The 17,148-nt window shown below is 39.1% G+C and overlaps 2 protein-coding genes across 4 annotated transcripts in view; one reads left to right on the top strand and one right to left on the bottom strand.

The window, feature by feature from the left end:
• The window catches only part of INTS12 (integrator complex subunit 12), a 27,907-nt gene extending 19,432 nt beyond the window's left edge, over window positions 1-8,475 (bottom strand). Inside the window, exon 1 of one of the 3 annotated variants that reach the window (XM_006727169.3) lies at window positions 8,371-8,475. The gene's annotated coding sequence lies outside the window, so the exon portion shown is untranslated. The other 2 variants (XM_081812029.1, XM_081812030.1) reach the window with 2 other exon arrangements.
• A 49-nt stretch (window positions 8,476-8,524) lies between these two features.
• GSTCD (glutathione S-transferase C-terminal domain containing) overlaps window positions 8,525-17,148 on the top strand; it is a 116,864-nt gene continuing 108,240 nt past the window's right edge. Inside the window, exon 1 of the mRNA XM_081813129.1 lies at window positions 8,525-8,745. The gene's annotated coding sequence lies outside the window, so the exon portion shown is untranslated. The remainder of the gene's footprint in view (window positions 8,746-17,148) is intronic.

Here is a 17,148-nt window from a genome sequence, read left to right as displayed (position 1 = left end):
TTTCTACCTCTGGCACCTGACCCCATGTGGAGTCTCCAAACCCAGCAGATCCCTGCGGTGCGCTCCCACGCTGCTCCTCCTGGGGGAAAAAGGTGAGTCTCCCCGGGTCTGCCGCTTGTTGGGTCCCTGCTGGAGGAGCAGTGGCCCGACTGTGCTGTGGATCACGGTTTATGGCAACCCCGAGCTGAGAGCCCGCGCCTCAGCTCCGTCTCTGCAGCCGGCTTCCCCGCTCTGATACCTGGGAGCTTTGCCGCACTCAGGCACCCCCAGTCTTTCTGTGTCCCTGAGGTTCCTGAGACCACACTGTCCCACGAGGGTTTCACCCCCCGCTTAGCCACCAGAGTGACATTCCTCAGCAGAGCTGACTTCTAAAGTTCCAATTCTGTGCTCTGCGGTTCTATCACTTGCCAGAAGCGGCCGACGGAGGCCCCTCCCCCGCCGTCTATCCTCCCGAATATTGCCTCGGATTCACTTCTCCGCACGTCCTACCTTCCAGAAAGTGGTCGCTTTTCTGTTCAGAGAGTTGTTGCTCTTCTTTTTTTCGATCTCCTGTTGAGTTTGTAGGTGTTCAGAATGGTTTGATCCCTATCCAGCTGAATTCCTGAGAGGAGACGAAATCCAGGTCTCCTACTCCTCCGCCATCTTGCTCCTCCCCCGCATTAACTTATTTTTAAAGAGCAAGGTCTCTGAGGAATGGTGCCATAGCTACTATAAAAAAAATATACACATACATACATAATATAAAATCTCTCCCATAGGGCTTATGATAATGCTCTGTGTCATTAGGAGCTTAAAATATAGTGAAGACATACATCAAAGGCTTATGAAATTCCAAACATTAAAAAGTTTTGTTTTCAGCTAATATCAATGCTATCATGTGGTTCTATTTCTTGTGTCACTTTTTCAAATACTTCTCCAGGCAAGGAATTATTAAAATAAAAGTGTATACTTTGTGTTCAATCCTTTGATCAATATTGTAGGGCTTGAAGTTGTCTTCTACCCTTGAGGTTAATATTGTAATAATGCAACACACTTGCACTGTTAGAGTTAAGGATCTGTCAGCAATTCCACAGTAATCTCTCATTTTCAGGGATTTATAAAACCATTAAAACTTGCTGTAGGTTGAATCTTGGCATATGAAAGTTCAGACTGAAATGAAATTTGTTTGTTCCTTACCCATCTACTTCTCCCCAATCCCTCTCCAACTTTGACAGGAAACACACACACACCCTTAGGCTTTTTTTTTTTTTTAAGTTTTCAAAAAAAGTATTACTTATCTGATAGCCTCAGAATTATTGTCAAATTCTGTGCTCTACTAAAATATGTGAATCATTCATGAATCCAAAAGCCAATACTAATAGGAAAATAACCTACCTCAAACAGCTGTATTAGTAATTTAATGAAAACTCAGAAGCAACCTCTGTCACTTCTTAAGATGGTATTATTCCATACATCATCTATATAGATGATAGAGAAAACAGTTCCTCATTGAAATGTCCACAGTGAAAAGAATAAACCTGCCATTCCACCTGAGTGCTCAAGGGGAATACAGCCCAATCATTTTATTGATGTAACTTTTTATAGCTAACAAACATAGTATTTACTTATTCAAAACCATTTCTTTTGAGACTGACCGAAGGATTAATACTGAAAAGAATCCTTTTAATATACTAGAAAAACCATTACTTGAAATTTCTATGCTGAAAACCAGAAGCAAAGTATTTATTGTTATGTAAGTCCATAATCACCAATAAAAGGTATGCATTACAGATTAGGGGACAAGAGTCAGCACCTAGATGATAAGACCATAGAGGTCATGTTATCAATACCAACATTCCAACTGGAACCTTGGAGTCAGTTCTTCTTATTCGATCCTGCAGTTGTCAAGCTGAACAGGCTTTGTACCCATGCCCTAAATTACTTTCCCTCTAACCCAGTGGCCTTCATATTGCAATATTGGGAAAAAATATAAGAATTTCTTTTTAATTTTTTATTAAAAATAAGCTATTAATATATAGAATGATAGTAGTGTATGCACATAATTGACAACTAACATATATGGAAGTGTGCTCAATTTTACACTCATGGAATAATGAGACAAATTTGGAGGCCACTGCTTTAGTCTACCTAGTAACTTCTAGTTTCCCTTTCCCTATTATGTATACATCAAGGCTGCTTTAAGGTACAAACTACCTTTCCCTTGAAAAGCCCTCCAGTACTTTCAGCTCAGCCCTTCTCTCTCTCCACATTAACTTCATTGCTAGCTGCCCATTGTCTTGTAGCCCCCACTCATTACCAATATATGTTTTCTACATTTTTTCTTAAGCTCTCCTTGTATCTCTTTACTATTTCCCCCATGACATCACCTTTTTACCACCATCTCCCACATGGTGTTCCTTTGACTTCCTATTCAAAGAGCAAGAAGGTCTACGGAGATCTTATTCCATACTGCTGCTTTTGGAAAAACATTCCATGACCACCATTCATCAGTATCTTCTCTTGAAATCCACACCTGCACCTTCAAGGTTGATAAAGTATGGAACCATGCTCATCTTCTTCCTCCTCCCCACCTTCATCTTCAGCAATGCTAAAATTGCATCTATACTGATGATCTCCAGCTTCCTGCACTCTTAAACCTTCAACCCCAAGGGACTTCAACTTCAGCCACTGAAGCCTGAAACTAGCCACAACTACTCTACTTTTTGACTATGATCTCCCATCATTCTATCTTTTCCACTGTTTTGACCCAGAAACCTCTTCAGGGTACTAGGTCAACCATCCTTTTGGGTTTTCTGTTTGCTTGGTTTTTGCCCCATTTCTTTCCTCCCATTCCACCTGCACTTTGAATTTATAGAAGCCTCCAATTCATTGTTCCCTCTGCTTTGTCCTTATTGGCACCTCCTTGCTCCAACTTTTTTCCCCTCATCAAAGAGAAAACAGTAGATGGGCCTAATATAAAACATTCATAGTTATGTGTTTTATCCTTTATATTTTAGTTTTCTATGTTACTTTTCTTCACCCCTTTTCTGTTGCCTTCTCTGGCTTCTATTCTTCTTTCTTACTGGCAAATGCACACATAGTAAAATTTATTCTTCATCTATTGACATCCTTAAAGAGGTCAGCAACTAATTTATCAATTTATTTCCTTTGTAATTTCCAAAAATATTTTCCTGGAGTTATACCAAATTATGTTACTTTTATACAATCCTTCCCTGTATATTCCAAAATCCATGATCAAAACAGACTGGAAAAAAGCCATATCATTCTTACTGAGGATTCTAGAAAACAAAGTCTTAAGTGTGTGTGTGTGTGTGTATACACACAGATACAGATACATGAAAGAAACAATGCTTTAAATGTAGGTTTAATTTAAAATCTAGGTATTGCTTTAAAAAAAAAGGATGTCAGAAAATTAGTAATTACTACTTTAAAAAATGTCAGTGACCTAGGAATGTGGTGAATTCTTAGCTCATAGTAGGAATCATCTATGGCAAATGCATATAACACAGAAATTTCCACTACTAAACAATGATTTCTTTTCTCCATCTCACTCATTCTTGATTTATTTGCAGCCTGTCATTTCACTTCCTTTCCAGCTTATATTCCATGGTCCAGCCTTTCAAAGACTCTCTTTTCTAAGCACCCTTGTCCTACAGTCCTATAGTTTCATCTACGTTGTAGCCATCCATCCTGCTATTTACCTTCTCCCTGCCTGCACCCAAACTCTAAGTGCAGCTGAGAGGAATACACACACTGTATCTTCAGAGTCACCAATCTCATCTAGGCACTCCACACAATTTAGCAATCCTATCATGCTTCTCTTGTCAACTCACTTCCCCACTTTCTGCCAAGACCAGTTACACTTTGTCCATTTTCCTTGAAACTGCTACCCTATCTCAGTAGATGTCTTTCCTGACTTCACAGAGAAAACAAGCTGTCAGAGAATCACCAAATCAACTTCTTGCGACTACATCCACAAACTTACCTGCACCCATCCTTCCCTTTTTCCCACTTGATAAACGAAAAGATGGCTCTCCATGTAATGCTACCTGTACCTGGATCCTACCTTTTCCTTCTCAATCTGGATCTTCAGCTATGGATTATTTACTATGTCTTCTCCACTGCCCACTCCCACAGCCTCTTTCTTCCTACCAGCATCTTTTCATTAACACTTGGATATATTCAAGGCTCTTGTATCCTGCCTTCTTCATTTCATAGCAAAACTTCCTCAGAAAGTCATCCTCATTCTATGCTCCCTTTCTTAATTCTTCTATTTATGCTGCATTTCCTGCAATTTGGCCTTTGTTCCATCATTCCATGTTCTCACCAAAGTATTCCTAGCTTTAGGTAAATAAAATAAACATTGTTTTTTCCTCCTACTTCTTTCTTAGTCTTTTTGTAGGTTCCTATTCCACTTCAACATAAATGAGTTCCTCAAGGTTAGGTTCTGGATCTCTTCTTGCCTCACTCTACACCTTCTCAAAATGTGACGTCTGGATCAGCAGCACAGATCACAGATCAACTGAAGAAAAAACTGTGAGTGGGCCCAGAAATCTGTATTAAACCTTCTAGCTGATTCTGATCCACTCTAAAGTTTGAGAATTACTGTCCTAGACTATTTGATCTACACCCTTTTGCCGCTGATTATACATTTATCTCTCCAGCCCACCCATCTCTTCCAAGATCCAACAGCCAGCTTGACTTGGCTATCTCGCTGGTGTCCCCTATTCAACATGTGCCTAACAGACCACTCAAAACCTCTTATTTTGTCTCCCAACCAGATCTTGAGCATTCCCTTTTTCAAATGATACTCACCTCATTGCTCCAGCCAGAACGTGAGTATCAGCTTTAAGTCCTCCTAATTCCTCACCCACCACCGCTGTCCCATTCAATCACCAAACCACATAAATATATCTCAAATTCATCTACCTTTTTTAATCCTTACTACCACCACCCTAGACCAAGCTACCATCATCCATTATCTGGCCCACCATAATAGCTTAATCAGTCTCCCCACAACCACTCCTGTCCCCCTCCACGTCTTTCTATATCACTCACTTGGTTAAATGGTCTTTTCACTTCTCTCTGTCTAAAGGTTAAAGAACAAGATCCTTAACAAAGTTTCTAATGCCCTATAAGATCTGATAATACATGTAAAGTAGTTGCAAGAATACCTGGCACAGAGTACACTCATTAAATGTTACCTAATATCTCAGGCTATTCCCACTCTCTATTGTAGCCACATAATTTAGTTCAAGTCTTTCAACTTATCAAATTCTTTCTCACCTCAGCACTTTAGTAGAAAGTGTCCCATACCGTCTTATTCATCCTTCAAATGTGAGTATTTTTTCACATTCCCCCAACAAAATAAGAAATCTTACTGTTACATGGTCCCCAAACATCCTGCACTTATTTGTAATAGCTACTCTACTGCTAATTATGTAAACAGTGTCTGTCTTTCTCACTAAAATGTAAATTCCATGACAGGGCGCCTGGGTGGCTCAGTTGGTTGAGCGACTGCCTTCGGCTCAGGTCATGATCCTGGAGTCCCTGGATCGAGTCCCGCATCGGGCTCCCTGCTCGGCGGGGAGCCTGCTTCTCCCTCTGACCCTCCCCCCTCTCATGTGCTCTCTCTCATTCTCTCTGTCTCAAATAAATAAATAAAATCTTTAAATAAATAAACAAACAAACAAACAAACAAATAAATAAATAAATAAAATGTAAATTCCATGACAACCAGCACTGGATTGATCTTACTACTGCTGTTAACTGTGTGCCTAGCAGAGTGCCTGGCAGGTAGCAGGTATTCATTAAATGCTGGCCAAGTGAACACATATTATTCATTTCCTCTTTCAAAAACTTTCTCCCCCTTGATTTCTATTACACTTAGCTTTTCTGGTTTTCTTCTTCTATCTCTGACTACTCTCACTCTGGTTCATCCTCTCAGCTCTGTCACTCTTGGTATTGCCCAAGTATCTGTCCTTGTTTATCTTCTTTAGTTCTGCATCCAATTCTTCCTTGGTTACCGTCTATGTATCATGTTTTTAACTATCACCTCTAGGCAGATGCTTTTGTGTTTATCACCACTCCAATCTCACTTAAGCTCAAATCTCACATTTCCAATTGCTTAGTAGATATGTCTACCTGGTTGCCCTAATGGTATCTCAAATTCAGTTAAGACTAAAACTAAGATTATGAATACCTTCCCCCAAAAGTTCCTTGTCCTGCACTTTTTTCAATGAATGACACACTCTCTGCTATTCCAGCCTAAGGCCTACATCCCTCCCTCACTGAGGCCTCTCTTATTACCAAACAATCAGCAGGCCTTCCCTATGGATTCGGACTCTGTAAATTTCTCACATTTCTTCCATTTTTCACTTTCACTGCTACTACTCAAATTCATGTCTTTATAAATTTTGTATTATAGCAATAATCTAGTTATTCTCCTTGACTTCAACACTGTTGTCATATTAATGTTCCCCAAAGACATTTTTCTTTCTTTTTCATTTTCTTGCTCAAAAATTAAAACTTCCTACTGTCTTCAAAATAAAGCCCAATTTCTTCACCTACCATTTAAAAAGACTCCTTAACTGGCACAAAAACTTTAATTCTTCATATACAGATTTTCCTTACAGCAGAGCCATTAGCTGGCCTTGACACCTCTACTTACTTTTCTTTTTTTTTTTTTTAAGATTTTATTTATTTATTTCAGAGAGAGAGAATGAGAGAGAGCACATGAGAGGGGGAGGGGCAGAGGGAGAAGCAGACTCCCTGCCGAGCAGGGAGCCTGATGCGGGACTCGATCCTGGGTCTCCAGGATCATGACCTGAGCCGAAGGCAGTCGCTTAACCAACTGAGCCACCCAGGCGCCCTCTACTTACTTTTCTCTCTGGGAAGCTTTTTACCCATTTTTAGATGTCCAAATTCTATGTTCAAATATTATTTCTCATGAGGATTCTATTCACCAATGGTGTGTCCTTTCCCACCCCAAATACTAATAATCTCTCCCTCCTACGATATCTCATATAGTGCTTTCTTGTCGTACTAGGACTTTCTACTTTGAACCATACTTTTTTTTTTTTTAAGTGTTATATTCCCTATAAAACTCTGAGTACTTTAAGTGTGTGTGGGGGAGTCTATATTTATCTTTTTGACTATCACTTTGCTGGTGATTAGGGTTCAAAGTAAAGTATAATGGTCTTTTTCCTCCTTCTACACAATTCTAACCATTTACAAAATCCCTTTGCAAAGAGCAATATGAAAGAAACTCAAACCCACCTTCCCTGCACCTCCTGCCCCCCCAACCCCTCAAACATCAAAAACCAACAGGAAAAGCAATATAATTCCAATACTAGAGACTTGTACTATGTTCCTATCTGCAATACTCTCTTCCCAATCCTTTACCTGGCTTAAATTCATTAATCCCACTAGACTGTAACTCTATGAGGGCAAGGGCTTATTTTATTTAGTAATAGATCTAGTGTTTAAAAATTAGGGTCTCAAAAATATTGAATGAATGAACTAGGTTTTGTTTAAATATAACTTTCTGGGGCATCCGTGATCTCTCCAACCTAAATTGGATATTCATAAAGCTTTGCTCTAGATCCCATTTCTCACCCTACATGCCAATCTTAAAAAAAGTCCAAAGTTGATCATCTATCTGCATGTGCACAAGATAAAAGACACTGAACCTATTCACACCGAGTGCAATATTAGGGTTGCCATCTCATAACGGCTCTAGAAAGCTTTGCCCTCTATGTCTTTGGAAGCTCTTGCAACCCCTTCCAATAAAAATCCTTTTCAAGATGCTGCCCATTTCAATCCTCTACTGGATTCTTGGCCCTGGGTTACACTGAAATCTTAGGGACACGTCTGGAAACGCAGGGGAAGCGGAAAGACCACGATTCCACGATTCCAAATCAACCAAGTGACAGAGAAGCTGAAAAGGGACAGCAGACGCTCAGAAAAGGAATGCCAATCCTTTGATCAAAACATGACACCGAAGGCCTACCACGGGGTAAGGTCTTTGAGGAGGGAGCCCGAGAGAAGATAAGAGGCGAAAAGAGGGAGCTGCACAGAGAAGTCGCCAAAACCTTCCGAGAAAGGTCCGAGACAGGGTTCCAGGGACCTAGTCCCTGGGGCCGTGCCTCAGCCGACAAGCCCTAGCCCGAAATACCCTAGGAGGAAACAACCCTCGCTGAAGGGAGAGAGCGGCCAGCCTGGGGCACGCGACCGCCCGCAAATTACGAGGTTTCCCCATAAGGAGCGAGGAAACTAAGACCCCACGCAACTACTCTCCCACCTCGCCCCTCGCGGAGGTCTCGAGCCTCCCAGAGGCGGCTGGGAGCCGGGTATCTCGTCACAACTCACCGCTCCGCCCCGCTGCTCCGTCCGTTCCCGGAGGCCCCTTCCGAACCGCTCCCGGAACTAGCCTGCTCCCAGTAAAGGGAAACAAAGGTTCCTGCAGCAGCGTGAAGAGGGGAACTTTTTGGCGGTGCGACGGTGGGAAGTGACGTAACAGTCGGTTTCCGGTCCGCCGGATTATGAATGACGGCCGACGCGGCTGTTTCCAAGACACTCTGCCTGTTGTTTCTCTCCGGCCTTTCTGGCAGCCAGTGGTCCGTGGGCGAAGACTCGCAGAAGCTGCCTCGGAAACCTGGCTCGCGCGGGGTGGGTAGGCGCAGGCGGCTCGTGTCGCTGACACGCTCACGCACCCTCCCTGCCTGGCCGCGCCTCTGCGACCAGGTAAAGAGGGCGCTCAGGCCGCCGGTTACGCAGTCCCCCTGACCCCCCTGAGTACTCTTGGCATCCGGAGGCGACAGGGCTGACCCTGCAGGATGGGGAGGACGAGGACGGGAAGGGCAAGGGAGTGGAATTAGTGGCCCGATCTTTCTCCAGCCGCTCAGTCTTTTAGACAGTCACAGCTTCTGAGAGAGCTGGTCGAGGGCTCCGGGCCCCTTCTCAGGTTTCCCAGGGCCAATCCTCGTGGCTTCCTCTGCTGATGGGGGAATGGAGCAGCTTCTTTTTGCAGGAGTCTGTGGGGTCGTTTGCCGTTTGCTGCTAAGTGTAGTTTTTAAGACCTTTGGCACCTTTAACTTTTTTTTCTCTTTGGCACTTAGTTTTTCATTCCATGCCTTCCTGGTTGGAGAAAGCAGTTGTTTGTGAATACTGCTTAACAGTTGCTACAAAGGACTTGTTTTGTTTGGGGCCATTCGTTTCTGTTACACTATCAAAGCAGTGTTTCAGTTCGGTTTTAAACTTCTGCATAGAAAGTTTGAGTTTAACTTGCATGAACATTGCTTTGGCTTCAGAAGCATTTACTAACACCCGTACTTCCCATCCCAACTCTACCTGGTTTGGGATTAGGTGGCTCGTTTTTCCCCCTTTATTCTTAAACCCAAGATCCCATTTCTTGTCATAAATTCTTGAATATCAGGAAATGCCAGCATTTGATAATATATCTTGTCCTAAATTATTGATTTAATAGATACTACTTTTTCTAAGTTTATAGAAAAAGTATTAGAGAAAATGAAAAAGCTGGCAAAAATTAGTGATGTGGCAATTGTAAACATGGTCATTTAAATATTGTGAAAATAAATTCTTTGTTATAAATACAACTGATTTGCTGTTACATTTAATAAATCAAACTTTAAGCTATGTGAGTTTTTTTACTTAACTCTGGTGGGGAGTGTACACTACTAAGGGGATTGCCTTAGGGCATGCATACTCATTACGTGAAATTATGTTTGAGTTATACCTGAAGACATTATTTTATGAAGTCTAACTTTAAAAACAAGTCTGTAATGAGATCAGTGAGATTTGAGAATTGTTTTTATCAGCTTTTCTATTACTATTTTTTTACATTTCTATATGTTTGCCTGCTTTAAGCGAAGCTCAAACTTGAACTTCTGTAATATTGATTGGGTCCATCAAGTTTAAAAACACCACCACCAACCTGTGTTTACTTTGTAGCTTTGGTATCACCTGTGATTTGAAATAATACTGAGTATCCAATTAGCCTTTCTAATAGCAACAATTAAGCAGACCTTGAAACTTAAAAATTCTGTAGGCCAGTCAACTAAAACACCTGTAGTATATACAATTCCTTAATATAAGTTGTTTTTATCTTCAAATATTCAAAGTAGCCCACTGAATTCTGTTAGGATTAGTACTTAGAATGCAAGGATTTAAACCATTTAGATCATAACAAGCCTAGATATTGTTTGCTGTGGGGATTCAGTAATTTTATTTCAGGCTTGCAGACACTTCTAACATGTTAGCATTTTATGCTGTGATCCCTATAGTATTACGATTCTGTGGCAGCAGATGATTTCCTGATTCACCATAGAGATGACACACTTCCCTTATGGCTAAAGTTACAGTAAGCTTTTTCACTCTTAAACAGTTTTTCCCCGCTTTTTGCCCAGATAAGAAAACAGCTAATTTTAATTATTGAACTTTGTCCTTTAGGACTTAACTATATGCATCCCCACATTACATTATAATAATGAGCACTGAAGCAGTTCAGCTTTTTTTCTTTCCTTATTTAACCTTTAATGTCTAAGGTAATTAGCTGCTATCTAACTCTGTAGGGGCAAGCTTTTATATACATAAAATATAGATAGATAGTAAGAAAGTAGGGTGAGATTTGCAACCAAATTGTGTTATTTTGTGAAATGTATAAAACACAATCTAAGTTCTAATATTCATAATATTGAACATTGGATGTGGTAAGGAATTTAAATGAGTTTAAATTTTAATCTTTCAGAAAAATGTAATTTCATACCTGTAAACTGTTGAACTATTTATTTTGTACAATATAAGCAGGTATTTGCTTAGGGTATCACATCTTCTGCCATTTTGTGACTTCCTGTCATAGTAACAAACCAGTTTTTTTCAGTACTTGCGGCGGGGGCAGGGGGGGGGTCTTTTCAATTGGATATGAATCTTTCCTGAGAAGTTTGGACATATAAAGCATAATTTGTGGCTTGCCAGTCAAAATTCATTTAATAGTGTTAATAGATAAGGAATTTTAAGATAAATTACAAATGAATAATAATAGCTAGTATTTATTTACAGGCTTACTAATGTGATAAGCATTGTTAGGTTCTCACAGCACACTATGGTAAATCTGATATTACTGTTCCCATTTTATAAATGAGGAAGCTAAGATACAGAAAAGTTCTATATTGCTATTAAATAGCAGCACCAGGATTTGAACCCAGTCAGCTTCCAGAGTCTAGGCTCTTATCCATTATTTTTCTTGGTGTATAAATACTCTACTTGCTAAGTAAGTATATAAAATCTAGTTAGGTTCCTAGTTCTCCTGACTCAGTATCTGTATATACAAAAACTATACTTTCTTTACAAGTTTAGATGGATTCAAGTCATACTTTTTCCAGTTCCAATCTCAGAGGTCACCTTGTTTCTTCACTTCAATTTATACATAGTTGGCTCTTAAAATAGATTTATTCATTTGGAAGAATTGTGTCAAGAAGAATGAGGCTAATGTACCAAGACTTAAGTTCTCAATAGTATTGTCATTACAATGATTACTAATACTCATTTATGTACATTCATTCATTTATTTATTAAACTAAAATTTGAGTACTCGTAAGCATTGGAGATATAAGGTTGGGTAGTAAGTGCTATAAGAAAGAAAAAAAAAATGGATAAAAGCCTAGGAGGTAATGGGAGTGCTTTTTCAATTCAGGTTGTCAGGGAAGGCTGCTCCTGAGTTACTATTCAGAGATCTCAGTGAAATGAAGGAGTAAGCTAGGCATTAGGAACAGCAAGTACAAAAAAATTCTCAACTGGGAGCATTCCTGGCTTCTTCCAAGAACAGCAGGGAGAACTAGCTGGAGAAGAGTGAGCATGAGGGAGCAGAAGTGGGGGATCAGGTCAGAAAAGGATAGCTAGGGTCATGGTAGCTATAGGCTATAATAGGAAATTTGGATTTTATTTTAACTGTTTTGGGGAGCCATTGGATGGTTGTGAGCAGGGGGTGTGAACTGACTTAAATATGTTTAAAGGATCACCCTGACTATTGGAGAATGGAGAAAAATTGTTAACAGATGTTTGTATTAGTCTCTATAAACTTAGAGTTTATATGACTTAGGTTAGGTGGATAGTAGGAGAGGTGCTAAGAAGTTGGATTTAGCATATATTTCAAAGGTAGAAATAGTAGCTTTTTATGAGAGAAAAAATGAGTTGAGTGAGACTTGAGAATTAAGGGCCTGACCATGGTGTTTTCATTTTATCAATAAGGGAGGGAGAACAGGTTTAGAAAAATGTCCAAGGGAAGATGTCAAGTAGCATTTGGGGTCTGAAGTGCAAGGGAAATGATGTGATTGAGATAAAAATAGGAGTCATAGATGATATTTAAATCTGTGGTATTGGAGGTCACCTATAACAGTACTGTTATATTGTGAGTTGTGGCCCATTAATGGGTCATGAAATCAATTTAATGAGTACTAGCCAGCTTTATTTGTTTGTTTATATATTTTAGAGAGAGTGTGCTGGAGCATGAGTACGGGGGAGGGGCAGAGGGAGAGAATCTCACGCAGACTCCCCACTGAGTGGGGATCCCGAGGCAGGGCTCTATCTCATGGATCTCATGACCCATGAGATCATGACCTGAGCCAAAATCAAGAATCAGACCCTTAACCGACTGAGCCACCGAGGTGCCCCCTAACCAGCATTAAAATAAAAGGGGAGGGGGAGGAGGAATGGAAGGAAGAAAAGCACAGAATAAAAAATATCAGATATCCCTTGTAGTAGGATATTTCTTCATGATCCTTTTGTTTCAGTTTTATTCGTGATCCTTTTTATTTGCTATAGTGAATTGCATTATAAAAGTCTAACTGTGTGGCATGATGAAAAGGTTGAATACCAGTAATCAAAGGAGTGTGAGAACAGGGCAAAGCACTGAGCCACGGATTGCTAAGAGGTCTGTGGAGGATCCGATAAAGGGAATCAGGAAGGAACTACCAAAAATGATTGCTTTTAGAACAGAGGTTTATCAAGGATTACTGAGACAGCATAACTGCATAGAAAAATTTCTGATGAGTTTCACTTTTGTGAAATTGTTGCTGCAATAAAATTGCAATATGCTTCACTTTCTGAAATTTTAAGTTTATAAAATAGTGCTATTTATATTAGAAAAATAGCTATTCCTAAATGTTTTCAGATAAGATTCCTTTATAGATTCAATTAATGCTTTTGTATTGATGGACAATTCTCATCCATGTAATGGAATTAAAATGTACTTGTAAGGATTGTGAGCATTAGAAGTAATGTATAAAAGTTGAGTGTGTTTTGCACATAGTTGGTGGACAATAAAGTGTATGTGATATTAGAATTGTATTTTTTGTTCAGTCATTTAACATTTATTAAGCCCCTGTGAAATTCCAGGCACAGTGATAATTTCTTATTTGATAAACAATATTTTGTTGCGTGGTGCACTTTTTGGTCTTTATCTGTTAGGTAATATATAACTTAGCTATTTATCCATTATGTAATATTTAGTTGCCCTAGATCCAGACTTGAATTTTAGCACAAAACTGTCAAAAGTTTTTTCAGCTTCTGAACAAGTATGCTTATTTTTTTTCCTTTTTAAAGATTTATTTATTTTAGAATGAGTGAGAGAGTGCATGCATGTGAGTGGGAGAGTGGCAGAGAGAGATGGAGAGAAACTCAAGCAGATTCCTCACTGAGCTCGGAGCAGACACAAAGCTGGATTTCACAACCCTCAGATCATGACCTGAAGTGAAACCAAAAGTCAGTCGCTTAACCGACTGCGCCACCCAGGAGCCCCCAAGGATGCTTATTTTCAGTACATTTATTATGTTTTTTCTTTGTCTGTCTTTACATATCCATATGCATGAAGTGAAGTAGTAAAATGGTTTTAGATTTTAAAAACCCTGTGAAACTCATTTACCCTTTCATATGTGAAATATTTCAATTTATCAACACCAAGATATATTAGAATGAGAATACAAAAATAAAAGGTGTAAATGCCTAAAATGTTAAACCCATGACTGCTTCAGTTGTGTTTAAAAATGTGTTTGAAGGGGCACCTGGGTGGCTCAGTTGGTTAAGCACACAATTTTTGATCTCAGCTCAGATCTTGATCTCAGGCTCATGAGTTCAAGCCCAGTGTGGAACCTACTTAAAAAAATATGTATATCTTTGAAGATTCACAAGTAATGAAACCAGGTTTAAATATTTTCTTTTTACCTCTCTATTCCCTCTGCAACACTTCCAAACAAACTGGCATGTCCAGGGAAGAGATGTACATTCCATCAGCTCTGTTCAGCTCCTACGTCTGTGGTTTTATCTGCTGCTTTCTCAGTCTGTCTCAGGAGTAGTGGCAGTGTGGCACCTGAAGGTGCCACCGCTGAGCAGATGACACTGCTTCTGTGCATGGCAGGAATGTAATATGGGGTCACAGGAGCTGCCCCAGAAACCCTGGAGACCCAGAAGATGCTTCTCCAGTACCTACCTTTGTAAAGCACATGACATAAAAACAATGATGTAAGGAACCTCTAGGTAGAAATAAGGAGAAAAAAAAGAGAAGAGGGTTTTCTTTTGCCTATGATGTCTGCTGACTTAAAGCAAAAACTATGTTCTACTCTCTTGAAAAATTAAACACATAGTACAAACCAAAAACATATATCAGATTTGTACAGGTTTGCTAATACTTAATATTTATTTTAGAAATTACATTCATATTTAATGGGAAGAAATTGCCCAGGGAGAGTCATTTTTTTTAACTCCAAGATTATTAAGTAACATTTTTAATCTTCCAGGAAAAAAAAACAAAAAACAAAAAACACCAACATCTATATTGGAAAAATAAATTATGTTAAGAATCAACAGTACTTTGCATTTTCTCTCCGGCATCTCATTAATTTTTAGATATCTCCATGGGCAGGTTATTGCTATTCTATTTTGTTGACATTTAGCATTTATTAAGTGCTCACAGTGACAAAAGTTTATAGAATATGTAAAAGCCTATTCTCAAGGTTCTTATTTTTATATGCCTTGGAAAGTGGCAAATATACATGTACTCTAATTTCTGTGTATCCTAAATCACAAGCTGTAAAATAGCATGACATTGTTTTCAGTTTGTTTGTTTGTTTTAAAGATTTTATTTATTTTTATTTGAGAGAGAGAGAATGAGAGAGAGGGAGTACATGAGGGGGGAGGGTCAGAGGGAGAAGCAGACTCCCTGCCGAGCAGGGAGCCCGATGCGGGACTCGATCCAGGGACTCCAGGATCATGACCTGAGCCGAAGGCAGTCGCTTAACCAACTGAGCCACCCAGGTGCCCCTTGTTTGTTTTTTTTTTGAAGAGTTAGCAGGACTAGTCTCGTAATTAGTGTTTCCTAGACTGCTGGACAAATGAGGAAATCTATCACGTTTTCTTTCAAATCTGCTTCCTGAAGCACTTAGGGATCTTCTGTATCATATCCCACTATCAGCAGAGGGACTTAAGAAGATCAGTAAATTATCAGCAATAGATTTACAGGAGGAAACTCTTCAAAGAAATTATTAATTTCCTAGAAAATGTGGTTTCTTTTGCCTGTGAGCTTTAATAAGCACCCTTTAATATTTTGTTTTAAAGTAAATTATAGGTACAAAAAAATTTAAAAAAAAATAAGCCAGGGAGAAAATGGTTCCCATTTGCTCTTAAATCACATGAAATAATTTTCCTCTAGATAATCTTTTAAAGAAGTAACAAACCATGGTGCAGATCTGTTATGTTTTAATAAAAGAAATATAAAACAGTAGTGATTACTTGCATTATCAAGAGGTTCGTACTTTACTAACTATATCCTTTTGTTATAATGAATGATTAGATCTTTAACAAAGAAGCTGAGGACCAAGACACTTAATTTCAGAGTACACTAATATTTCAAATACACTTAAAGAGTTGCAGGTATACTTTTTAAAGGCTTTTAAAATAATTTTTCCTCTACTGTACGGTCTTCCTAGTACAGATTTCCATGGTGAATGCTTTTAAAGAGTGCCATCTAGTGTTAATTTTGGAATTGTGATTTATGGATTGGAACATGGGGAATTTTAGACCCAGGAAATGTAGAAATCAGTTATCACAGTTGACAAATTATTAAGGAATATGACTTGAAAATACCCATCAGTAATTTGACCTCAAGATTGTGTATGTCTGCATCTTTAAAATAACCAGCATGTGTATTCATGCATTCATTCAACAAATAATTCTTGATTATGTGTGTGTATATATATGTATCAGGCCATGTTTTAGGCATAGCAGTAAATAAAACAAAATTCTATTCTCATAGAACATTATTTGTGTGTTACCACAGTTTGAAATGTGAAGAAAAGCATAGAATAGTGTTTTCAGGGTGGGTAGAAGTGGAGTTTTCAATTTAAATACAGTAGCCAAGGATCATCTCAGCAAGAAGTTGATATTTAAATAAATACCTGAAATAGGTGAGGGGGTGTTCCAGGCCCTGGAAACAACTGCAAAAGCCCTGAGGTGGGAATGTACCTAGTATTGTAAAGGAATAACAAGCCACTTTGGCTGGAGCAGTGAGTGATGAGACCAAGGAGATCTTTAGGCCATTGTAGGAGCTTTGCCTTTTCCCTGAATAAGATGGGAAGATATTTGTTTGAGTAGAGGAGTGACATGATCTTCTTACTCCGTTTTTGACAGGATCACTTTGGATACTATGTTGAGAAGAGACTAGAGTGGGAGGTAGGATGGAAAGCAGAAGATAATTGCTATAATTCAGAGATAGGTGGTGGCAGCTTGGATCACAGTGGAAGCAATGAAGATGGTGTGAAATAAACATTTTAGATATATATTGAAGAGCCAAAATAAGTTAATGGATTGGTTATGCAGGTGTGAAAGAAAAGAGTAATTAAGAATGACTCAAGATTTTTGGCCTGAGCAGCTAGAAGGATGAGGCTCCGTTAACTGAGATGGGGAGGATACATGAGGAGCAGGTTTGGGGTGTGGGGGTGAATGATTCTGGACATGTTAACTTTGAGATATCTTGGTTATCAACATCTAAGTTATGGGGAACTTCAAATATTTTTCTGTTGTGATTCAGCATGCAATAGCTCATCATATCAAAATCCACTTTAGGAGAGTCTGTTTCTC

Source organism: Leptonychotes weddellii, chromosome 2 (assembly GCF_054177405.1).
Source record: "Leptonychotes weddellii isolate Sample4059 chromosome 2, ASM5417740v2, whole genome shotgun sequence".
In the NCBI taxonomy this organism is placed as follows: domain Eukaryota; kingdom Metazoa; phylum Chordata; class Mammalia; order Carnivora; family Phocidae; genus Leptonychotes; species Leptonychotes weddellii.
The sequence above is the reverse complement of the archived record's forward strand: the minus strand, read 5'-3'. Positions and strand labels throughout refer to the sequence as shown.